Source organism: Lithobates pipiens, unplaced genomic scaffold, assembly GCF_037356315.1.
Source record: "Lithobates pipiens isolate NorthernLeopardFrog02 unplaced genomic scaffold, aLitPip1_a1.2 Scaffold_1, whole genome shotgun sequence".
Classification (NCBI taxonomy): Eukaryota; Metazoa; Chordata; class Amphibia; order Anura; family Ranidae; genus Lithobates; species Lithobates pipiens.
Window position 1 is genome coordinate 86,221,153 of NW_027507685.1, and position 24,155 is coordinate 86,245,307.

At 45.4% G+C, this 24,155-nt stretch overlaps 15 pseudogenes; 9 read left to right on the forward strand and 6 right to left on the reverse strand.

Moving 5' to 3' along the window:
• Positions 1 to 557: 557 nt before the first annotated feature.
• On the reverse strand, positions 558 to 676 carry LOC143989175 (5S ribosomal RNA; annotated as a pseudogene).
• A 317-nt stretch (positions 677 to 993) lies between these two features.
• LOC143989353 (5S ribosomal RNA) lies at positions 994 to 1,112 on the reverse strand (annotated as a pseudogene).
• Positions 1,113 to 3,776: 2,664 nt separating this feature from the next.
• LOC143989291 (5S ribosomal RNA) lies at positions 3,777 to 3,895 on the reverse strand (annotated as a pseudogene).
• Positions 3,896 to 3,995: 100 nt separating this feature from the next.
• On the reverse strand, positions 3,996 to 4,114 carry LOC143989119 (5S ribosomal RNA; annotated as a pseudogene).
• Positions 4,115 to 4,433: 319 nt separating this feature from the next.
• LOC143990015 (5S ribosomal RNA) lies at positions 4,434 to 4,552 on the reverse strand (annotated as a pseudogene).
• A 5,277-nt stretch (positions 4,553 to 9,829) lies between these two features.
• Positions 9,830 to 9,948, forward strand: LOC143989262 (5S ribosomal RNA; annotated as a pseudogene).
• A 115-nt stretch (positions 9,949 to 10,063) lies between these two features.
• On the forward strand, positions 10,064 to 10,182 carry LOC143989386 (5S ribosomal RNA; annotated as a pseudogene).
• Positions 10,183 to 10,285: 103 nt separating this feature from the next.
• LOC143989211 (5S ribosomal RNA) lies at positions 10,286 to 10,404 on the forward strand (annotated as a pseudogene).
• A 317-nt stretch (positions 10,405 to 10,721) lies between these two features.
• LOC143989135 (5S ribosomal RNA) lies at positions 10,722 to 10,840 on the forward strand (annotated as a pseudogene).
• Positions 10,841 to 11,161: 321 nt separating this feature from the next.
• LOC143989383 (5S ribosomal RNA) lies at positions 11,162 to 11,280 on the forward strand (annotated as a pseudogene).
• A 316-nt stretch (positions 11,281 to 11,596) lies between these two features.
• LOC143989022 (5S ribosomal RNA) lies at positions 11,597 to 11,715 on the forward strand (annotated as a pseudogene).
• Positions 11,716 to 13,335: 1,620 nt separating this feature from the next.
• LOC143989239 (5S ribosomal RNA) lies at positions 13,336 to 13,454 on the reverse strand (annotated as a pseudogene).
• Positions 13,455 to 23,105: 9,651 nt separating this feature from the next.
• On the forward strand, positions 23,106 to 23,224 carry LOC143989911 (5S ribosomal RNA; annotated as a pseudogene).
• A 101-nt stretch (positions 23,225 to 23,325) lies between these two features.
• Positions 23,326 to 23,444, forward strand: LOC143989268 (5S ribosomal RNA; annotated as a pseudogene).
• Positions 23,445 to 23,764: 320 nt separating this feature from the next.
• On the forward strand, positions 23,765 to 23,883 carry LOC143989377 (5S ribosomal RNA; annotated as a pseudogene).
• The last annotated feature ends 272 nt before the right edge of the window (positions 23,884 to 24,155 follow it).

Sequence of the window (24,155 nt, forward strand, 5' to 3'; positions counted from 1 at the left end):
ACGTCCGGCTCATTTTTTACTCTGGTTCACATAGGTCATGATAAGCTGGCTCGCTGTGGTCCCAGTTGTTCTCCATGATTACATTTGTCCCAACGGAGCTGCATTAGTTATACTGTACTACATGTCCGAGGTGGGGTTTCTCTCTTTTCTGCATGAAACTGTAGGACTCCCCTCTGAGAACCCAGAGTTATTTGGCTGTCTATTTTTTGTTACCATGTAATTGTGACCCTGGGTCATGCTGTATGGTTGACTGTTATATTTATGTTGTTCTACTTATACTTAATAAAATAATAAAACAAAAAAAAAAAAAATAAGTCAATGCCAACAACTTAAAAAAAAAGCCTATGGCATCGAGAAATCCCAGGCGGTCTCCCATCCAGGTACTAACCAGGTCCCAACCCTGCTTAGCCTCTGAGATCAAATGAGATTTGGCTCTTTCAGGGTGATGCAGCCATAGTAGATTTTTTCAGGCACGCTCAACCCTCTTGACAAACGCCAAGATGGTCACCTTGGGAAACAAACAAAAAAAACAAGTCAACGCCAACAACATAAAAAGAAGCCTACCGCACCTAGTATTTCCAGGCGGTCTCCCATCCAGGTATTAACTAGGCCCAACCCTTCTTAGCCTCTGAGATCAGAAGAGATAGGGTGCTTTCAGGGTGATGCGGCTGTAAGCGATCTCTTTAGGCACTCTCAACCCTCTTGACAAATGCCAAGATGATCACTTTGGGAAACAAGCGAAAAAAACAGGTCAACACCAACAACATAAAAAAAGGCCTGCGGCACCTGGAAAACCCAGGCGGTTTCCCATCCAGGTACAAACCAGGCCCAACCCTGCTTAGCCTCTGAGACCAAACGAGATTGGGCGCTTTCAGGGTGTTGTGCTCGTAGGCAATTTCTTTGTGCACTCTCAACCCTCTTGACACATGCCAAGATGGTCACCTTGGGAAACAAGGGAAAATAAAACAGGTCAACGCCGACAACATAATGAGAAGCCTACGGCACCTGGTATTCCCAAGCTGTCTCCCATCCAGGTACTAACCAGGCCCATCGCTGCTTAGCCTCCGAGATCAGATGAGATTGGGCTCTTTCAGGGTGATTTGGCCGTAGGCACTCTCTTTGGGCACTCTGAAGCCTCTTGACAAAGGCCAAGATGGTCACCTTGGGAAACAAGCTAAAAAAAACAGGTCAAAGCCAACAACATAAAAAGAAGTCTACGGCATCCAGTATTCCCAGGCGATCTCCCAATCAAGACACTAACCAGACCAGATCCTTCTATGGCACCTGGTCTTCCCAGGCAGTCTCCCATCCAGGTACTAACCAGGCCTGACGCTGCTTAGCCTCTGAAATCAGACGAGATCGGGTGCTTTCAGGTTGATGTGGCCGTAAGCGTTCTCTTCAAGACACACCCAACCCTCTTGACAAACGCCAAGATGGTCGCCTTGAGAAACAAGCAAAAAAAACAGGTCAAAGCCAACAACATAAAAAGAAGCCTATGGGCTTACAGCGGACCCTAAAAGATGGGACCCACTAGCTCTGTCATGGTTCGGACGCTGTAATGTGTTGAACGCGAAGATGAACGCGATGCCACGACTTCTGTATCTACTACAAGCCTTACCTATCAAAATACCCCAGACTTTCTTTCATGCGGTTCGCTCAATCTTTATCAAGTTCCTCTGGCGCGGAAAACATATGCGTATTGGTAGGGCAATGCTATTGCGACCGAAATTGCAGGGAGGTATTGGCTTCCCGGACCCTGCTCTATATTACACAGCGACGCACATGACACCGGTGGTTGACTGGTGCCGGTGTTCTGCCATATACTGTCCGGCCATGATATAGTGTCTGCGCCGTACTGCGCATTGCTCGGCAATTTTCGGAATCTGTGTTGCTGTGTACTGCGCATTTGGGACCATATGTGATAAGACACCGGCATGGGGAACTGAAGCTATGGGTTAAGCTAGAGCAGGAGATGGCGCGGGTTCCACTGGCTGGTCTGCCTTGGGCGGGGAGGCCATTGGAGCCCTGTGTGACTACTCACCCGTTAATTGGCCCCTCGCTCGTCGAGATGGATAGTTTTTTTCACCTTTCCCACCTGACTAACTTCCCTTCTCCTATGACCCCAATTATTGGACATCCTAGATTCCCTCCGGGCCTGTCTGACCAGGCCTTTACCAGGCAAGCCCCGAAAGGGCTTCTGAGAGCAGCCCTATTTCTTGGACGGGCTTGATTCCCATGGGGACCATACTGCTAGAGCAAGTACCTGTTGCATTGGATAGCTGGAGAGCTAGACAGCTAATCCATTTCCTCGGATCACTACCTAACCATTCGTTCTTCTCTAGACAATTCCACCCCTTCGAGGAACTTTGCCTGGATGATGGCCCAATTCGTGGTTCCCTCTCTAGGTCCTACCAAATCCTGACAGACGCACAATCCTCCACGGATCCACCCTTCCTAGCTAAATGGAAAAGGGACTTACAAACTACATTCTCCAAACCACAGAAGGACAGAATACTCTTTTTCGCCCATAAGTCGTCACTCTGCAGTAAATATCAGGAGATCTCATATAAGCTGATCACACGCTGGTATCGTACACCGGTGGTGTTGGCCAAAGTATTCCCCGGTCAATCTGACCGCTGCTGTCGCTGTGGGCAACAGGCTGGCACCATTCTCCACATTTTCTGGGAATGCCCTAAATTACAAACATTCTGGCAGCCTGTCCTGAGACTCATCCACAAGTTCACAGACATTTCCTTAGCCAATGATCCCGCAGCAGTTCTTCTCAATCTAACTCCTATGTCGAGAAAGCGTTATCATAAGTCCTTACTTAAACATCTCCTCAATGCAGCTAGGGCCTGCATCCCAAGTCAGTGGAAAGAGCAATCTACTCCAATGGTGACCCAGTGGTTCGCAAGGGTAAATGATATTGAACGAATGGAAGACCTGACTGCCACAATGAGGGATAAAACGGAGGAGCATGGGAACAGATGGTTCTACTGGACCCAGTTTCGCTTTTCGGAAGAATACCTCCGCGAGACATAGTAAGCTCATGGTGATCGTTGGAGATCGCTGTTCCAAACGTTAGACAGCTGATGAGCTAGTGAGCCGAGGGCGTCTCTTGCTCCCTGGGAGGGGACACCATCCTATTCACTCTACCCACGACACCCCCTTACCCCTTCTTTTCCTTTTCTGCCATTTCCTTCCCCAATCTTCTCTTTCCCCTTCTCCCTCCTTTCAGTTCTACTATTTCCCTTCTTAACTCAAAAAAGGGAAAAGAAAATGGTATGTTCCGACCCCATTTGACTACTACACAATACTCTTCCCCTATCTATGGATATCTAAACTCTTCGAGGGTAGCAGGGCTAGTATTAATAATATTTTAAGTGGTAGAGGATACCAACGAGATGGAGCTTTAATCTCATCTTGATATGACCGCAAAGCTGTACACGTGCTATTCTCCTCGGACTTCTTACCATTGGCTCTGATATCCATGCAATATGATCATTTGTTTGTAACTATTTGTATCACACATTCTGTGAAGTTGCCTTTGCATTGTATGTCGCATACTACTAAATAAAAAAAAAAAAATCCCATCCAGGTACTAACCAGGCCTGACACTTTTTAGCATCCGAGATCAGACGAGATTGGGTGCTTTCAGAGTGATGTGGCCATAGGCAATCTCTTCAGGCACTCTCAACCCTCTTGACAAACACCAAGATGGTCACTTTGGGAAACAAGTGAAAAAAAAACAGGTCAACGCCAACAACATAAAAAGAAGTCTACGACACCTGGTATTCCCTGGCGGTCTCCCATCCAGGTACTAACAAGGCCCGACTCTTCTTAGCCTCCAACATCAAACGAGATCGGGTGCTTTCAGGGTGATGTGCCCATAGGCAATCTCTTCAGGCACTTTCAACCCTCTTGACAAACGCCAAGATGGTCACCTTGGGAAACAAGTGAAAAAAAAACAGGTCAAGGCCAACAACATAAAAGGAAGCCTACAGCACCTAGTATTCCCAGGTGGTCTCCAATCCAGGTACTAGCAAGGCCCAACCCTGTTTAGCTTCTGAGATCAGAGGAGATCGGGCACTTTCAGAGTTATGTGCCCATAGGCAATCTCTTTGGGCATTCTCAACCCTCTTGACAAATGCCATGATAGTCACCTTGAGATACAAGTGAAAAAAAACAGGTCAATGTCAACAACATAAAAAGAAGAATACGGCACCTGGTATTCCAACGCCATCTCCCATCCAGGTACTAACTAGGCCCAACCCTTCTTAGCCTCAGAGAAGAGAAGAGATAGGGCTCTTTCAGGGTGATGCTGCTGTAAGCGATCTCTTTGGGCACTCTCAACCCTCTTGACAAATGCCAAGATGGTCACCTTGGGAAACAAGCAAAAAAAAAAACGAATCAACGCCAACAACATAAAAAGAAGCCTACAATAACTGGTATTCCCAGGTGGTCTCCCATCCAGGTACTAACCAGGCCCGACTCTTCTTAGCCTCCAACATCAAACGAGATCGGGTGCTTTCAGGGTGATGTGCCCGTAGGCCATCTCTTCAGGCACTTTCAACCCTCTTGACAAACGCCAAGATGGTCACCTTGGGAAACAAGCAAAAAAAAGTCGGAAGCTAGAGACAATACGGCCCGAGTCCTCAATTTAATCCATGCGGCGCATGTACAGGGAAGGCCCTTGCTTATGTTGTCAACGGACGCAGAGAAGGCCTTTGACAGGGTGGCCTGGCACTTTATGCAGCCTGGAAATTATAGGTCTTGGCCCCAACATGATGAGCTGGGTAATGTCGCTTTACTCCACGCCGTCGGCAGCGGTACGGGTGAACGAGTGATACTCGGACTCTTTCCCCATCACTAATGGGACGAGGCAGGGGTGCCCTCTGTCTCCCCTAATTTTTATTCTGACACTGGAACCACTTATGTGTCACGTTCAAAATGACCCGAATATTACTGGCATAGCCAAACCCTCGGCACACCACAAACTAAACTTAAAACTAAAGCCTATGGCATCGAGAAATCCCAGGCGGTCTCCCATCCAGGTACTAACCAGGTCCCAACCCTGCTTAGCCTCTGAGATCAAATGCACGCTCAACACTCTTGACAAACGCCAAGATGGTCACCTTGGGAAACAAACAAAAAAAACAAGTCAACGCCAACAACATAAAAAGAAGCCTGCGGCATTTGGAAAACCCAGGCGGTCTCCCATCCAGGTACAAACCAGGCCCAACCCTGCTTAGCCTCTGAGACCAAACGAGATTGGGCGCTTTCATGGTGTTGTGCCCGTAGGCACAAAACGTAGGCATGCACGAGGGAACCCGTCACAACAGAAAAGGCATCCCATACCCCTAAAGTACATGCAGTCCCCGAACAAATGCATTTCTCCCTTTGGCAGATTGTCCTCTCCTTACCCCCTCTCCCCCGTCCACGCCCCGGAGGAAAAAGGGGCAGGGAAGGGGGGAAAGGGGGAGTGGAAGGGGGGAAAGGGGGAGGTAAAGGAGGGAAGGGAAGGGTGGGAAGGGGGGGAAGGGAGGGGGGAAACAGGGGAGAGGGGACAAACATGCGGAAATGTCAAGTCCTTTAGCGCACTCCCACCAGCAAACACCCGGACCCCATAAATTTCAACTCCTCCCCTCCATGGTCACCACATCAAGATGAAAGAGGAGCAGCCCTGGTCGGTGCATGGAAAATCCGGCAGGCAAGGGGCTGTGGCCACCATCCCTCCATCCAACGGGAGACTTCACCCGAGCAGCAGTCCTGGGGCCCGCCAATTAGTGTCTCTCCTGCATCGCCATCGGGGGCTGTGTAGAGCATCCAGAGGGAGGCTGGGACCGCCCAAACAGTAAGGGGTAAATCCTCCAGGGGGGTCCAGAGTCACCCTGGAGGGAAGCAGTGTCTCGTACCAATAGTCTCAATAAATAAGTCATCCAGGGTCCCCGAAAGCTGCAGAAGGCAATGTCGGCAAAGAGTAGGTGGGAGCCAGAGGGGGGGACGAGGGGCGCAACCAGGGGGAGGGGACACATATGCGGGAATGTCAAGCCCTTCCAGTACAGCGCACTAGGTATCACTCAGACCCCCCAAAGTGCAACTCCCCCATCTAAGGTCAAGACTCCAGAAGGGAAGATGAGCCGCCCTGGTCTGTACATGAAAGAACCTGCTGCCAAGGGGTTGGGGCCATCATCCCTTCCTCCAATGGGAGATGCCACCGGCATGACAGCACCGTGTCCTGTCAAGTGGTGCCCCTCTGACAATGTCGTTGTGGTATATGTGGAGCATCCAGGGAGAGGCAGGGACCACCCAAACAGTGAGGGGTAAAGCCTTCAAGGGGGACCGGTGTCAGACAGGAGGATAGCGGTGTCTTGTACAAGTTGGTTAATTAGACAAGTCATCCAGTGTGTTCCTGTGAGCATCGGAAGGAAAGGTCGGTAAGGATTATGAATGGGTGGGGGCCAGGGAGTGCATAAAACTGCCACCAGATGACCGGGGCAGAGAGGGCAAGGGGATGAAAGTCAGATCTGGTAGGTGGGGGCGGGGGTGAGGAGTGTCCCTTATATTACTCACGTTGGCCATACCTTGAAGCTGAGCGCTCTGCATACCCAGGACGTTCTTCTGTATAATCTAGCCTATCTGTATACATTAGCCTTTTGTACACATTAGCCGGTCCTCTGTATACACTAGTCTGTCTGTATACACTAGTGTATACAGATAGGCTAGATTATACAGAAGAACGTCCTGGGTATGCAGAGATGGAGGCTAGGGTATACAGAGAGAGAGGCTAAAGTATGCATACTTGCTAGTGTATACAGACGGACTAGTGTATACAGAAGACCGGCTAGTTTATATAGGGAGGCTAATGTGTGCAAAAGACAGGCTAGTGTATACAAATAGGCTAGATTATAGAGAAGAAGATCTTGGGTATGCAGAGAGAGAGGCTGGGTTACACAGAGAGGCTGGTGTATGCAGACTTGCTAGTGTATACAGACGGACTAGTGTATACAGAGAGGCTTGGGTATACAGAGAGCTAATGTATAAAGAGCAGCTAGTGTATACAAAAGACATCCAAGGGTATACAGAGAGACTCGTGTATGCAGAAGACCGGCTAGTTTATACAGAGAGGCTAAAGTGTACAAAACACAGGCTAGTGTATATAGATAGGCTAGATTATACACAAGATCGTCCTGGGTATGCAGAGATGGAGGCTAGGGTATACAGAGAGAGAGACTGTGTTACACCTGTTTTTTTTCCCTTGTTTCCCAAGGTGACCATCTTGGCATTTGTCAAGAGGGTTGAGAGTGCCCAAAGAGTTCGCTTACAGCAGCATCACCCTGAAAGAGCCCTATCTCTTCTCATCTCTGAGGCTAAGAAGGGTTGGGCCTAGTTAGTCCCTGGATGAGTGCACAAAGAAATTTCCTACGGGCACAACACCCTGAAAGCGCCCAATCTCGTTTGGTCTCAGAGGCTAAGCAGGGTTGGGCCTGGTTTGTACCTGGATGGGAGACCGCCTGGGTTTTCCAGAGCCGGTCATGTCCAGAACCCTGGGGTTCTTCTGGGTCCTGAAGGCTAGTAAGGAGACAAGGCATAGTCAAAAGGGAGGACGGGGGAAGAAGAGAGTGCAAAGACGGAGAGAGAGGTGGTGGGGGGATGGCGGTGGGGAAAAAAAGAAAAATAAAGACAAAAAGGGAGGGGGGGGAATGCCACCCAGGGCAGACATGGCCTACGTAGGTAAACGTTAGATGTTCAGTTGTTTTCTGGGACAGAGGCATAGCTCACCTCCCGAATGTAGTCTGGAGTACCAGTAAAATACCTCCACGGCCTCCATCTAACACTAAATGCCTCTTCAGTGTTGTGAAGGGTGGCGGTCAATTCTTCCATCCGGAGAATATGATTGACTTTGGAATACCACAGCACCTTGGATGGGGGCTGAGGCTGCCTCCACAGTGCGGGAATGCAGGCCCAGGCGGCATTCAGGAGTTGCATCGTGAGGGTTTTTTTGTATTTTCGAACAGGCTGTTGGGTCAAGAGTAGAAGGCATGCTGCTGGGAACCCAAAAGTTCCTCAAGGCCGGGCATGCCCAGAAAAGGTGTCCCATGGTCCCCGTATCTGAATTTTACCTCCAACAAACATCCGGGATCGATCTATCCATTTTATTCAGAAGGTATGGGACTCTATACCAGCGTGAGACTATCTTGTATCCTGATTCTTGATATTGGTTTGCGATGGAAGCTTTATGTACTAAGGTCAGGATCTTCCCTATCTGTTGTGGGGTAAATGTGATGCCTAAGTCCCTCTCCCATTTGTGGATAAATTGTGGGGGTCGACTCCTCCTAATGACTACTCAATAGGTTGTACAGGAGGGAGAGGGTGTGTCGCACAGGTTCCCTTTTGTGACAGATGGATTCATAGGGCGTCAGGTCTCTAGGAGTGTAGGGGGCCCTTTGTATGGCCAGAAGAAAGTGACGAAGTTGATAAGCACTAAACAAGTCAAGCGGAGGGTCAGAAAGCTCGGCGACAGTTTGCGTGGTCGGGAGCCCTCCCGAGGGCCACACCTCTCCCAGACGCTGTTTCCCCACCACTGTCAACTGTCGCAGTTTCTTGTTGGTAAATCCCGGTGGGAAGTCTGGATTACCTATAACCGGAGTCATTGGTGATGGCAGGGGAGCAGGGGAGCAACCTCCGCACAACAGCCAACGTAGCTCCCACTACGGGGTGACCTCTGAGGTCTTTTGGTAGGGAGGACAGGAGCCACGGGGAGGTCAATAGGGGAAGGGATCCATCCTCAATCTCCATCTCCACCTAGCAGAGTCGCTCTGTAGTATTGTCTCAGATCTGGGAGACCCAGACCCCCCTTGTCCTTTGGTCTGGCAAGCAATTGCAAACGGGCTCTGGGCGGTTTGCGCGCCCAAATAAAGTCCCGGAGCAGCACCTGCAGTTGTCTGAAAAAAATTGGGGGGAACCGGATCGGTAATGTCTGGAACATGTATAAGATCCGCAGGAGGGCCGTCATTTTGAATGCATTACAGGGCCCGAACCAGGTCAGTGTTAAAGCATGCCAGTTTCCCAAATCAGATTTCAGTCTATCCAGGAGAGGGACAATATTAAGCGGGTACAATTGCGCTAAATCTGCTGCGATGTCAACGCCCAGGTAACGTATAGATTTTTCAGCCCAGTAGAATGGAAAAGCGGAGCGGAGCCTCTTGGCCCCACCATCCGGGACCGATATATTCAATACAGCCAACTTGGCGCAATTGATTTCATAGTTTGATAGGCTGCCGTATCGCTGTAGAGACGCAAGTATATTGGGAAACAAAATGTGTGGATTGGAGACGGAAAAAATTAGATCGTCAGCGTACGCCGCAATTTTGTGGTGTGCCGAGGGTTTGGATATGCAAGTAATATTTGGGTCATTCCGAACGTGACACATAAGTGGTTCCAGTGTCAGAATAAAAATTAAGGGAGACAGAGGGCACCCCTGCCTCGTCCCATTAGTGATGGGGAAAGAGTCCGAGCACCACTCGTTCACCCGTACCGCTGCCGACGGCGTGGAGTAAAGCGACATTACCCAGCTCATCATGTTGGGGCCAAGACCTATATGTTCCAGGGTGGCCTGCATAAAGTGCCAGGCCACCCTGTCAAAGGCCTTCTCCGCGTCCGTTGACAACATAAGCAAGGGCCTTCCCTGTACATGCGCCGCATGGATTAAATTGAGGACTCGGGCCGTATTGTCTCTAGCTTCCGACTTATTTTTATTTTTTTTGCTTGTTTCCCAAGGTGACCATCTTGGCGTTTGTCAAGAGGTTTGAAAGTGCCTGAAGAGATTGCCTACGGGCACATCACCCTGAAAGCATCCGATCTCGTTTGATGTTGGAGGCTAAGAAGAGTCGGGCCTTGTTAGTACCTGGATGGGAGACCGCCTGGGAATACCAGGTGTCGTAGACTTCTTTTTATGTTGTTGGCGTTGACCTGTTTTTTTTTTTCGCTTGTTTCCCAAAGTGACCATCTTGGTGTTTGTCAAGAGGGTAGAGAGTGCCTGTAGAGAGTGCCTGTAGAGATTGCCTATGGCCACATCACTCTGGAAGCACCCAATCTCGTCTGATCTTGGAGGCTAAGAAGAGTCAGGCCTGGTTAGTACCTGGATGGGAGACCACCTGGGAATACCAGTTATTGTAGGCTTCTTTTTATGTTGTTGGCGTTGATTCGTTTTTTTTTTTTCGCTTGTTTCCCAAGGTGACCATCTTGGTGTTTGTCAAGAGGGTTGAGAGTGCCTGAAGAGATTGCCTATGGCCACATCTCTCTGAAAGCACCCAATCTCGTCTGATCTTGGAGGCTAAGAAGAGTCGGGCCTGGTTAGTACCTGGATGGGAGACCACCTGGGAATACCAGTTATTGTAGGCTTCTTTTTATGTTGTTGGCGTTGATTCGGTTTTTTTTTTCGCTTGTTTCCCAAGGTGACCATCTTGGCATTTGTCAAGAGGGTTGAGAGTGTCCAAAGAGATCGCTTACAGCAGCATCACCCTGAAAGAGCCCTATCTCTTCTCTTCTCTGAGGCTAAGAAGGGTTGGGCCTAGTTAGTACCTGGATGGGAGATGGCGTTGGAATACCAGGTGCCGTATTCTTTTTATGTTGTTGACATTGACCTGTTTTTTTTCGATTGTATCTCAAGGTGACTATCTTGGCATTTGTCAAGAGGGTTGAGAATGCCCAAAGAGATTGCCTATGGGCACATAACCCTGAAAGTGCCCGATCTCCTCTGATCTCAGAAGCTAAACAGGGTTGGGCCTTGCTAGTACCTGGATTGGAGACCACCTGGGAATACTAGGTGTTGTAGGCTTCCTTTTATGTTGTTGGCCTTGACCTGTTTTTTTTTTCACTTGTTTCCCAAGGTGACCATCTTGGCGTTTGTCAAGAGGGTTGAAAGTGCCTGGAGAGATTGCCTACGGGCACATCACCCTGAAAGCACCCGATCTCGTTTGATGTTGGAGGCTAAAAAGACTCGGGCCTTGTTAGTACCTGGATGGGAGACCGCCTGGGAATACCAGGTGTCGTAGACTTCTTTTTATGTTGTTGGCGTTGACCTGTTTTTTTTTTCGCTTGTTTCCCAAAGTGACCATCTTGGTGTTTGTCAAGAGGGTTGAGAGTGCCTGTAGAGATTGCCTATGGCCACATCACTCTGAAAGCACCCAATCTCGTCTGATCTTGGAGGCTAAGAAGAGTCAGGCCTGGTTAGTACCTGGATGGGAGACCACCTGGGAATACCAGTTATTGTAGGCTTCTTTTTATGTTGTTGGCGTTGATTCGGTTTTTTTTTCGCTTGTTTCCCAAGGTGACCATCTTGGCATTTGTCAAGAGGGTTGAGAGTGTCCAAAGAGATCGCTTACAGCAGCATCACCCTGAAAGAGCCCTATCTCTTCTCTTCTCTGAGGCTAAGAAGGGTTGGGCCTAGTTAGTACCTGGATGGGAGATGGCGTTGGAATACCAGGTGCCGTATTCTTTTTATGTTGTTGACATTGACCTGTTTTTTTTCGATTGTATCTCAAGGTGACTATCTTGGCATTTGTCAAGAGGGTTGAGAATGCCCAAAGAGATTGCCTATGGGCACATAACCCTGAAAGCGCCCGATCTCCTCTGATCTCAGAAGCTAAACAGGGTTGGGCCTTGCTAGTACCTGGATTGGAGACCACCTGGGAATACTAGGTGTTGTAGGCTTCCTTTTATGTTGTTGGCCTTGACCTGTTTTTTTTTTCACTTGTTTCCCAAGGTGACCATCTTGGCGTTTGTCAAGAGGGTTGAAAGTGCCTGAAGAGATTGCCTACGGGCACATCACCCTGAAAGCACCCGATCTCGTTTGATGTTGGAGGCTAAGAAGACTCGGGCCTTGTTAGTACCTGGATGGGAGACCGCCTGGGAATACCAGGTGTCGTAGACTTCTTTTTATGTTGTTGGCGTTGATTCGTTTTTTTTTTTTTTGCTTGTTTCCCAAGGTGACCATCTTGGTATTTGTCAAGAGAGTTGAGAGTGCCCAAAGAGATCGCTTACAGCTGCATCACCCTGAAAGAGCCCTATCTCTTCTCTTCTCTGAGGCTAAGAAGGGTTGGGCCTAGTTAGTACCTGGATGGGATACCGCCTGGGAATACCAGGTGCCATAGGCTTCTTTTTTCTTTTTTTTTTTATTTAGTAGTATGCGACATACAATGCAAAGGCAACTTCACAGAATGTGTGATACAAATAGTTACAAACAAACGATCATATTGCATGGATATCAGAGCCAATGGTAAGAAGCCTGAGGAGAATAGCACGTGTGCAGCTTTGCGGTCATATCAAGATGAGATTAAAGCTCCATCTCGTTGGGATCCTCTACCACTTAAAATATTATTGATACTAGCCCTGCTACCCTCGAAGAGTTTAGATATCCATAGATAGGGGAAGAGTATTGTGTAGTAGTCAAAAGGGGTCGGAACATACCATTTTCTTTTCCCTTTTTTGAGTTAAGAAGTTAAGAACTGAAAGGAGGGAGAAGGGGAAAGAGAAGATTGGGGAAGGAAATGGCAGAAAAGGAAAAGAAGGGGTAAGGGGGTGTCGTGGGTAGAGTGGATAGGATGGGGTCCCCTCCCAGGGAGCAAGAGACGTCGTCGGCTCACCAGCTCATCAGCTGTCCAACGTTTGGAACAGCGATCTCCAACGATCATCATGAGCTTACTATGTCTCGCGGAGGTATTCTTCCGAAAAGCGAAACTGGGTCCAGTAGAACCATCTGTTCCCATGCTCCTCAGTTTTATCCCTCATTGTGGCAGTCAGGTCTTCCATTCGTTCAATATCATTTACCCTTGTGAACCACTGGGTCACCATTGGAGCAGATTGCTCTTTCCACTGACTTGGGATGCAGGCCCTAGCTGCATTGAGGAGATGTTTAAGTAAGGACTTATGATAACGCTTTCTCGACATAGGAGTTAGATTGAGAAGAACTGCTGCGGGATCATTGGCTAAGGAAATGTCTGTGAACTTGTGGATGAGTCTCAGGACAGGCTGCTAGAATGTTTGTAATTTAGGGCATTCCCAGAAAATGTGGAGAATGGTGCCAGCCTGTTGTCCACAGTGACAGCAGCGGTCAGATTGACCGGGGAATATTTTGGCCAACACCACCGGTGTACGATACTAACCAGGCCTGACGCTGCTAAACCTCTGAAATCAGACGAGATTGGGTGCTTTCAGGGTGATGTGGCCGTAAGCGTTCTCTTCAAGACACGCCCAACCCTATTAACAAACGCCAAGATGGTCGCCTTGAGAAACAAGGAAAAAAAACAGTTCAAAGCCAACAACATAAAAAGAAGCCTATGGAACCTGGTATTTCCAGGCGGTCTCCCATCCAGGTACTAACCAGGCACGACACTGTTTTGCGTCTGAGATCAGATGAGATTGGGCGCTTTCAGGGTGATGGGGCCATAGGTGATCTCTTTGGGCACTCTCAACCCTCTTGTTAAACGTCAAGATGATCACCTTGGGAAACAAGCGAAAATAAACAGGTAAACGCCAACAACATAAAAAGAAGCCTACGGCACCTGGTATTCTCAGATGGTCTCCCATACAGGTATTATCCAGGCCGTACACTGCTAGGCCTCCGAGATCAGATGAGATTGTGCGCTTTCAGGGTGATGTGGCCATAGGTGTTCTATTTAAACACTCTCAACCCTCTTGACAAATACCAAGATGGCTATCTTGGGAAAAAAGTGAAAAAAAACAGGTCAACGCCAACAACATAGACCCTGGCGGTCTCCCATCTGACCCAGACCCTGCATAGCCTCTGAGATCGGGCGCTTTCAGGGTGATGTGACCGCAGGCGATCGCTTTGGGACATACTCAAAACTCTTGACTGATGCTAAAATGGTCACCTTGGGAAACAAGCGAAAGAAAAACAGGTCAAAGCCAACAATATATAAAGATTCCTACGGCACTGAGATCAGATGAGATCGGGCGCTTTCAGGGGGATGTGGCCATAGGAGATTTCTTTGGGCTCTCTCAGCCCTCTTGACAAATGCCAAGATGACCACCTTGGGAAACAAGCGGAAAAAAAAACCATGTCAACGCCAACAACATAAAAACAACAACAACATAAAAAGAATTATATGGCACCTGGTATTGCCAGTTGGTCTCCCATCCAGTTACTAATCAGGCCCGACAATGCTTAGCCTCCGAGATCAGACAAGATCAGGCACTTTCAAGGTGATGGGGCCATAGGCGATCTCTTCGGGCACTCTCAACCATCTTGACAAATGCCAACATGGTCATCTTGGGAAACAAGCGAAAAAAACCAAGTCATTGCCAACATTGGAGGCTAAGCAGGGTTGGGCAATCAGTTTCCTTGCCTGAAATAGGCATCTCAGAACTGCCATCTGGCTACCCGGGTTTCCAACTCCTTCAACTAATCCCAGGAGATAATACTTCCCCTCCATCCTGGTGGAGGTTCCAAACACCCGATCAATGGTTCCTGTCACCTCTGTCCAGTAGCGGATCAACTTCGGGCATCTCCAAAACATGTGCATCATGTCTCCCCCCATGTTCCCGCACCGGGGGCAACTTGCGTCCGGCCGTTCGGCCAAACTGAAAAAGTTTACGAGGAGCATAATAGGTTCTATATAATAAGAACAGATGTAACATCCTCTGTGAGGAGAGCCACAATTCACCACAGGCAGGATTCCTATGGCCAATTATAGCTCAGGGGGGTTTAGTACACACCCCACACTATATAAGGCCGCCAGCGTGGCGGCCTTGTATAGTGTGTTGCGGTGGTCAGGGAAAGAGGACGATAGGCAGGGACAGTGTCTTTACTGCTTGGGAACCTAGCACTGTTACAGTGGGTGTTATGTGCCTCCTGCACAGTACACACCTGAGGCTACCCTTTATTACTGGTGTTCAATTTCTGCAATACATGCATCTGCAGTGCAGAAGTTAGAGTGGGTGTTGTGTGCCTCCTGCACAGTATACACCTTATTGCTGGTGTTCTGTCTCTGTAATACAGGAACCTAGCACTGTTACAGTGCTAGGGTGTACAGAGAAGCTGGTATATATAGAAGACTACAGCATACAGAAGAAAGGCTAGTGAATACAGACTCGTGTATGTAGATAGGCTTGAGTATACAGAGATGCTAGAGTAAACAGTGAGGCTGGGGTACACAGAGAGGCTAATTTAAAGAGAGGCTAGTATATACAAAGATGTTAGTGAATATAGAGAGGTTAATGTATAGAGAGGGTCGAGAGTATACAGAAAGGACAGTGCATATAGAGAAACTAGTGTATACAGAAGACAGGCTTGGGTATACATCAAAGCTGACAGTGTATACAGAAGACTGGGTATTGCATACAGAGAGTCTAGTGGGTAAAGAAGACAGGCTGGTGTATTCTAGCTAGTTTTTACAGCCTAGTGTATACAGAAGACAGGCTTTGGTATACAGAGGGTTTAGTGTATTCAGAGAGTCTAGTGTATACAGTCGGTGAGTGTATACATAATACTGGCTAGTTCAGACAGTGTTTACAGAGATGCAAGGGTGTACAGAGAAGCTAGTATATATAGAAGACTACAGCATACAGAAGAAAGGCTAGTGAATACAGAATACAGACTCGTGTATGTAGATAGACTTGAGTATACAGAGATGCTAGAGTAAACAGTGAGGCTGGGGTACACAGAGAGGCTAATTTAAAGAGAGGCTAGTATATACAAAGATGTTAGTGAATATAGAGAGGTTAATGTATAGAGAGGGTCGAGAGTATACAGAAAGGACAGTGCATATAGAGAAACTAGTGTATACAGAAGACAGGCTTGGGTATACATCAAAGCTGACAGTGTATACAGAAGACTGGGTATTGCATACAGAGAGTCTAGTGGGTAAAGAAGACAGGCTGGTGTATTCTAGCTAGTTTTTACAGCCTAGTGTATACAGAAGACAGGCTTTGGTATACAGAAGGTTTAGTGTATTCAGAGAGTCTAGTGTATACAGTCGGTGAGTGTATACATAATACTGGCTAGTTCAGACAGTGTTTACAGAGATGCAAGGGTGTACAGAGAAGCTAGTATATATAGAAGACAGAAGAATGGCTAGTGAATACAGAATACAGACTCGTGTATGCAGATAGGCTTGAGTATACAGAGATGCTAGAGTAAACAATGAGGCTGGGGTAACACAGAGAGGCTAGCTTAAAGAGAAGCTAGTATATACAAAGATGTTAGTGTATATAGAGAGGTTAGTGTATAGAGAGAGTCGAGTGTATACAGATAGGACAGTGCATATAGAGAGACTAGTGTATACAGAAGACAGGCTTGGGTATACATCCAAGCTGACAGAGTATACAGAAGACTGGGTAGTGTATACAGAGAGTCTATTGGGTACAGAAGACAGGCTGGTGTATTCTAGCTAGTTTTTACAGTCTAGTGTATACAGAAGACAGGCTGTGGTATACAGAGGGTTTAGTGTATTACAGAGATGCAGGGGTGTACAGAGAAGCTAGTATATATAGAAGACTACAGCATACAGAAGAAAGGCTAGTGAATACAGAATAAAGGCTGGCTTCTACGGAGAGGCTAGTGTATGCAGAACACTATCTAGGGTATATAGAGAGGCTAGATTATACAGAGAGGCTAGTGCATAGAGTGAAGCTATTGTATATAGAAGCCTGGTTAGTGTATACAGAGAAGCTAGTGTGTACAGAAGAAAGGCTAGACAGGCTATAAAGAGAGACAAGTTTTTACAGAAGACAGTTTGGGGTATACAGAGAGACAGAAGACAGGCTAGGGCATACAGAAGACAGAAGACGGGCTAGTGTATTCATAACATAGGCTAGTGTATATCGAAGACAGGCTATTGTATGCAGAAGACCGGCTAGTGTAAACATGCTGGTGTATATAGAGAGGCTAGTGAATTTAGAGGGTAGGCTAAGTGATAACAGAAGACAATCTGGGCTATACAGAGACATTTCATCATTTCATCTAGCTCACATCTCTAATGGAGTTTGTCTCATTGCCATGTTATGCCTTTTCATTCTTATGCTAAATATAGATCACTACACGATTTTAATCATCCACATCAAGCATGCAATAAAACTATCATACATCAAAATAAACCATGTACTCTTTTGCTCTATTTTGCATATTTGTAATTCTCCACATCAACTGTCGCATTGAGTATTTGACAGTCCCGACACACTATCCTGACTTATTTTTCTTTATTTCTTATTAGAAATAGAGAGTACTATCTCAAAATCCGCTTAAATCTATTCCCTTCGATGAGTTCTACCGCGAATTGTACGGTAATGCAAATAGTTATAATGTCTACTGCTAATTTTACGTTAAAGCAAAATTCACACAAAACCATCTTTTTAAAACCTTTACACATTAAGAGTAATGCAACCATCTCTCGCTACCTCTATGCAATAGGATTCTCTTTCCAGTGGAAACGGAAAACAGTCAGTGTAAGCCGTCTTCGTGCGCAACAAAATTAATGGAACGATTTACACGTTGGAATTTGCAAGCTACGTCAATTTACTCTTAAATAATGTACCTTTGCATTTATCCCTTGATCCCTTTTGTGTATTCACTATATCTCGACCTATACATACTGCCTCAATATTTTCCTAATTTGTTTTGTTATACTTATTATCATTATTTTATAGAGATTACTATCTCTAAATCATTGTAACAAGTTATAATGTCTACAGCTAATTTTACGTTAAAGCAAAAGTCACACAAAACCATCTTTTTAAAACCTTTTACACACTGCACATTAAGAGTAATGCAACCATCTCTCGCTACCCCTATGCAATAGGATTCTCTTTCTGACTCTATTCTGTGTATTACTTCTTCTCCACATTGACTGTCACACTGATAACCATTTGTAACACATAACACTTGCAACACATTTTTTAACAGCAGCAAAATGTGAGAAAAGCAGTGGGACTTGATTGAGAAGTGGTTGCAGTAGCAAAGCATAGCAATACAGTTTGATTACATTAATAACACATAATGCAACTATTTTACATTCACATCATGCATACATCCTAATGTAAGCTGTCTATCACTATTAATCTTCATGGTTACTGATTCATTATGCCGATAACCAGTGGAAACGGAAAACAGTCAGTGTAAGCCGTCTTCGTGCGTAACAAAATTAATGGAACGATTTACACGTTGGAATTTTCAAGCTACGTCAATTTACTCTTAAATACACTTTAGCTGCTTAGCTCACACTTTGCTGTATGTAGCCGCGTTTATATGTAAGTAACCAAAGGGGATTAACATTTCATGCCCATCTCACATCTCTAATGCAATTTGTCTCTTTGCCATGTCATACTTTGCCAGTTATTATACTTACTCATCCGATAGAAACCTGGTCGTTGCTGATATTTCATGATCATCTCATCTAATTGCTATTCCGACATTCTGCCTTGGTATTACTTTGCAACGCTCTATTCAACAATGTAAAGGTAAGCTAGATATTTTGTGTATTTCCACTTAAACTCGACTTTTATATACTGTCTCAATATTATCCTTTCTAATTTTGCTAAATTAGATTATAGAGTTTGCTATGTCTAAATCCAGGTTACCTACTCACCTTTATTACGTATACTGCTAATTTTAGGATAATACAAAACCATCTTATTGCTTCTTTACACGCTGCACATATTAAGAGTAATACAATGCTACCGATGTGAACAGTTTAATTGCTCTTCTCACATTTAGCTGGTATCTCTCTGCTATAGGAAATTTGTACCACAACGATCACTCATCTAATATCAGTGCTACCGGGATAACTTTTACATTTAGAGTAATGAAATGATTTCTCTGTCATTTTAGAGCTACTGCAACTAACGCTTCCGATCTCATTTCGACTGCAATACTTAATCTCTGCTATTGCAGAATATTTAGCTGCTTAGTTCACACTTTGCTGTACGTAGCCGTGGGGATTGGCATTTCATCTCTAATTCATATTCACATTTCTTATGCAGTTTGTCTTTTTGTCATGTCATCCTCTGTTAGTTATTATGCTTTCTCATCCTTGTGCTATATGTGGGGTATATTCACTACATGATTAAAGCCCTGAACCTCATTGATAAAAACCTACACACGTCGTTGCTGTTATTTCGTGTATTTCCACTTAAACCCGACCTGTATATACTGTCTCAATATTCATTTTAGAGTTATTGTGCAATATTTATTATTAGTATAAACAGATTACTAGCTCAAAATCCTGGTAAACCAGCTCACACTAAACCATCTAATTTCTATATTAACATATTAACATTTAGCCGGTATCTCTCTGCAATAGTAAACGAAATGTGTAGATCACTCATCTAATATCGTCTTTTCAGTGCTACCGGAACAACTTTTAAATTTAGAGTAATGCAACGATTTCTCAGTTTTATGAAGCTAACTGCAACTAACTGCAACTAACGCTTTGGATCTCTTTTCTGATAAATTACGCTCTGCAATATTAAGCCATGTAAATTGTAATAATAATACAAATCGTTCAAAAGCAATATCGTCTCACTGCAATACTTACACTCTGCATAATATATATGAATAATGCGAATAATGATAATAATGCTAATAAAAAAGTCGTCTAAAACTCGGCTATAAGTAGAGAATAAAACTATCTTACATCAAAATAAACCATGTACTGCCAAACCAAACCAATTACTTAACGTCTATCAGTCAATGACTTAACAAAATAAACTTAGCACTCTTTTGCTCTATTTTGTATAGTTGTAGTTCTCCACATTAACTGTCACATTGATATCACCACTGACAACACACCACTTTTTAACAGCACCAAAATATGAAAAAAGCACTTTACATGTTTCAGAAGTAGTTGCATTAGCAAAAAATGAAGTCCTCTGTGTACACCAGCCACTCAATATAGACTAGCCTCTCTGTCTTCTGTATACACGTGCCCGTAATCTATATACACTAGCCTGCCTTCTTTTTACAATAGTCTCGGTGTCCCAGCCTCTCTGCATACACTAGCCTCACTGAATTCCCCAGACTGTCTTCTGTATACACAAGCCTATCTGTAAAAAAAAACAGCCGGTCTTCTGCATACTCTAGCATCTCTGTGTATCACAGTATCTCTCTGGATTCCCTAGCCTCCATCTCTGCATACCCAGGACCTTCCTCTTTATAATCTAGCCTATCTGTATACACTAGCCTGTCTTTTGTACAAATTGGCTTCTCTGTAGCCGGTCTTCTGTATACACGAGCCTCACTGTCTACTCTTGGTTGTCTTTTGTATACACTAGCATCTCTTTATACATTAGCACTCTGTATACCCAAGCCTCTCTGTATACACTAGTCCACCGGTATACACTAGCAAGTCTGCATACACTAGTCTCTCTTTGTAACCCAACTTCTCTCTCTGTATACCTTAGCCTCCATCTCTGCATACCCAGGACGTTCTTCTCTATAATCTAGCCTATGTGTATACACTAGCCGGTATTCTGTAGACATTAGCATCCCTGTATAAACTAGCTGGTCTACTGTATACACTACTCCGTCTGTATACACTAGCAAGCTTGCATACACTAGCCTCTCTGTGTAACCCAGCCTCCATCTCTGCATACCCAGGACGTTCTTCTCTATAATCTAGCCTATTTGTATACACTAGCCTGTCTTTTGTACACATTAGCCTCTCTGTATAAACTAGCCGGTCCTCTGTATACACTAGTCCATCTGTATACACTAGCAAGTATGCGTACTCTAGCCTCTCTCTCTGTATACCTTAGCCTCCATCTCTGCATACCCAGGACGTTCTTCTGTATAATCTAGCCTATCTGTATACACTAGCCTGTTTTTGTACACATTTGCCTCTCTGTATAAACTAACCGATCTTCTGTATACACTAGTCCGCCTGTATACACTAGCAAGTATGCATACTCTAGCCTCTCTCTCTGTATACCCTAGCCTCCATCTCTGCATACCCAGGACGTTCTTCTGTATAATCTAGCCTATCTGTATACACTAGCCTGTCTTTTGTACACAATAGCCTCTCTGTGTAAACTAGCCGGTCTACTGTATACACTAGTCCATCTGTATACACTAGCAAGTCTGCATACTCCTGCCTCTCTGTGTAACCCAGCCTCTCTCTCTCTGTATACCCTAGCCTCCATCTCTGCATACCCAGGACGTTCTTCTGTATAATCTAGCCTATCTGTATAAACTAGCCTGTCTTTTGTACACATTAGCCTCTCTGTATAAACTAGCCGGTCCTCTGTATACACTAGTCCGTCTGTATACACTAGCAAGTCTGTGTAACCAAACCTCTCTCTCTGCATACCCTAGCCTCCATCTCTTGCATAACCAGGACCTTCTTCTCTCTGCATACACTAGCCTCACTGAATTCCCCAGACTGTCTTCTGTATACACAAGCCTATCTGTAAAAAAAAACAGCCGGTCTTCTGAATACTCTAGCATCTCTGTGTATCACAGTATCTCTCTGGATTCCCTAGCCTCCATCTCTGCATACCCAGGACCTTCCTCTTTATAATCTAGCCTATCTGTATACACTAGCCTGTCTTTTGTACAAATTGGCTTCTCTGTAGCCGGTCTTCTGTATACACGAGCCTCACTGTCTACTCTTGGTTGTCTTTTGTATACACTAGCATCTCTTTATACATTAGCTCTCTGTATACCCAAGCCTCTCTGTATACACTAGTCCACCGGTATACACTAGCAAGTCTGCATACACTAGTCTCTCTTTGTAACCCAACTTCTCTCTCTGTATACCTTAGCCTCCATCTCTGCATACCCAGGACGTTCTTCTCTATAATCTAGCCTATGTGTATACACTAGCCGGTATTCTGTAGACATTAGCATCCCTGTATAAACTAGCTGGTCTACTGTATACACTACTCCGTCTGTATACACTAGCAAGCTTGCATACACTAGCCTCTCTGTGTAACCCAGCCTCCATCTCTGCATACCCAGGACGTTCTTCTCTATAATCTAGCCTATTTGTATACACTAGCCTGTCTTTTGTACACATTAGCCTCTCTGTATAAACTAGCCGGTCCTCTGTATACACTAGTCCATCTGTATACACTAGCAAGTATGCGTACTCTAGCCTCTCTCTCTGTATACCTTAGCCTCCATCTCTGCATACCCAGGACGTTCTTCTGTATAATCTAGCCTATCTGTATACACTAGCCTGTTTTTGTACACATTTGCCTCTCTGTATAAACTAACCGATCTTCTGTATACACTAGTCCATCTGTATACACTAGCAAGTCTGCATACTCCTGCCTCTCTGTGTAACCCAGCCTCTCTCTCTCTGTATACCCTAGCCTCCATCTCTGCATACCCAGGACGTTCTTCTGTATAATCTAGCCTATCTGTATAAACTAGCCTGTCTTTTGTACACATTAGCCTCTCTGTATAAACTAGCCGGTCCTCTGTATACACTAGTCCGTCTGTATACACTAGCAAGTCTGTGTAACCAAACCTCTCTCTCTGCATACCCTAGCCTCCATCTCTTGCATAACCAGGACCTTCTTCTGTATAATCTAGCCTATCTGTATACACTAGCCTGTCTTTTGTACACATTAGCCTCTCTGTGTAAACTAGCCGGTCTACTGTATACACTAGTCCATCTGTATACACTAGCAAGTCTGCATACTCCTGCCTCTCTGTGTAACACAGTCTCTCTCTCTGTATACCCTAGCCTCCATCTCCGCATACCCAGGACGTTCTTCTGTATAATCTAGCCTATCTATATACACTAGCCTGTGTTTTGTACACTTTAGCCTCTCTGTATAAACTAGCCGGTCTTCTGCATACACGAGTCTCTCTGTATACCCTTGGATGTCTTTTGTATACACTAGCTGCTCTTTATACATTAGCTCTCTGTATACCCAAGCCTCTCTGTATACACTAGTCCGTCTGTATACACTAGCAAGTCTGCATACACCAGCCTCTCTGTGTAACCCAGCCTCTCTCTCTGCATACCAGGTGCCGTATTCTTCTTTTTATGTTGTTGACATTGACCTGTTTTTTTTTCGCTTGTATCTCAAGGTGACTATCTTGGCATTTGTCAAGAGGGTTGAGAATGCCCAAAGAGATTGCCTATGGGCACATAACCCTGAAAGCGCCCGATCTCCTCTGATCTCAGAAGTTAAACAGGGTTGGGCCTTGCTAGTACCTGGATTGGAGACCACCTGGGAATACTAGGTGCTGTAGGCTTCCTTTTATGTTGTTGGCCTTGACCTGTTTTTTTTCTCACTTGTTTCCCAAAGTGACCATCTTGGTGTTTGTCAAGAGGGTTGAGAGTGCCTGAAGAGATTGCCTATGGCCACATCACTCTGAAAGCACCCAATCTCATCTGATCTTGGAGGCTAAGAAGAGTCGGGCCTGGTTAGTACCTGGATGGGAGACCACCAGGGAATACCAGTTATTGTAGGCTTCTTTTTATGTTGTTGGCGTTGATTCGTTTTTTTTTTTTGCTTGTTTCCCAAGGTGACCATCTTGGCATTTGTCAAGAGGGTTGAGAGTGCCCAAAGAGATCGCTTACAGCAGCATCACCCTGAAAGAGCCCTGTCTCTTCTCTTCTCTGAGGCTAAGAAGGGTTGGGCCTAGTTAGTACCTGGATGGGAGATTGCGTTGGAATACCAGGTGCCGTATTCTTCTTTTTATGTTGTTGACATTGACATGTTTTTTTTTGCTTGTATCTCAAGGTGACTATCTTGGCATTTGTCAAGAGGGTTGAGAATGCCCAAAGAGATTGCCTATGGGCACATAACCCTGAAAGCACCCGATCTCCTCTGATCTCAGAAGCTAAACAGTGTTGGGCCAGGTTAGTACCTGGATGGGGGACTGCCTGGGAATACCGGGTGCCATAGGCTTCTTTTTTTTTTTTTTATTTTTTTTTATTTAGTAGTATGCGACATACAATGCAACGGCAACTTCACAGAATGTGTTATACAAATAGTTACAAACAAACGATCATATTGCATGGATATCAGAGCCAATGGTAAGAAGTCCGAGGAGAATAGCACGTGTACAGTTTTGCAGTCATATCAAGATGAGATTAAAGCTCCATCTCGTTGGGATCCTCTACCACTTAAAATATTATTGATACTAGCCCTGCTACCCTCGAAGAGTTTAGATATCCATA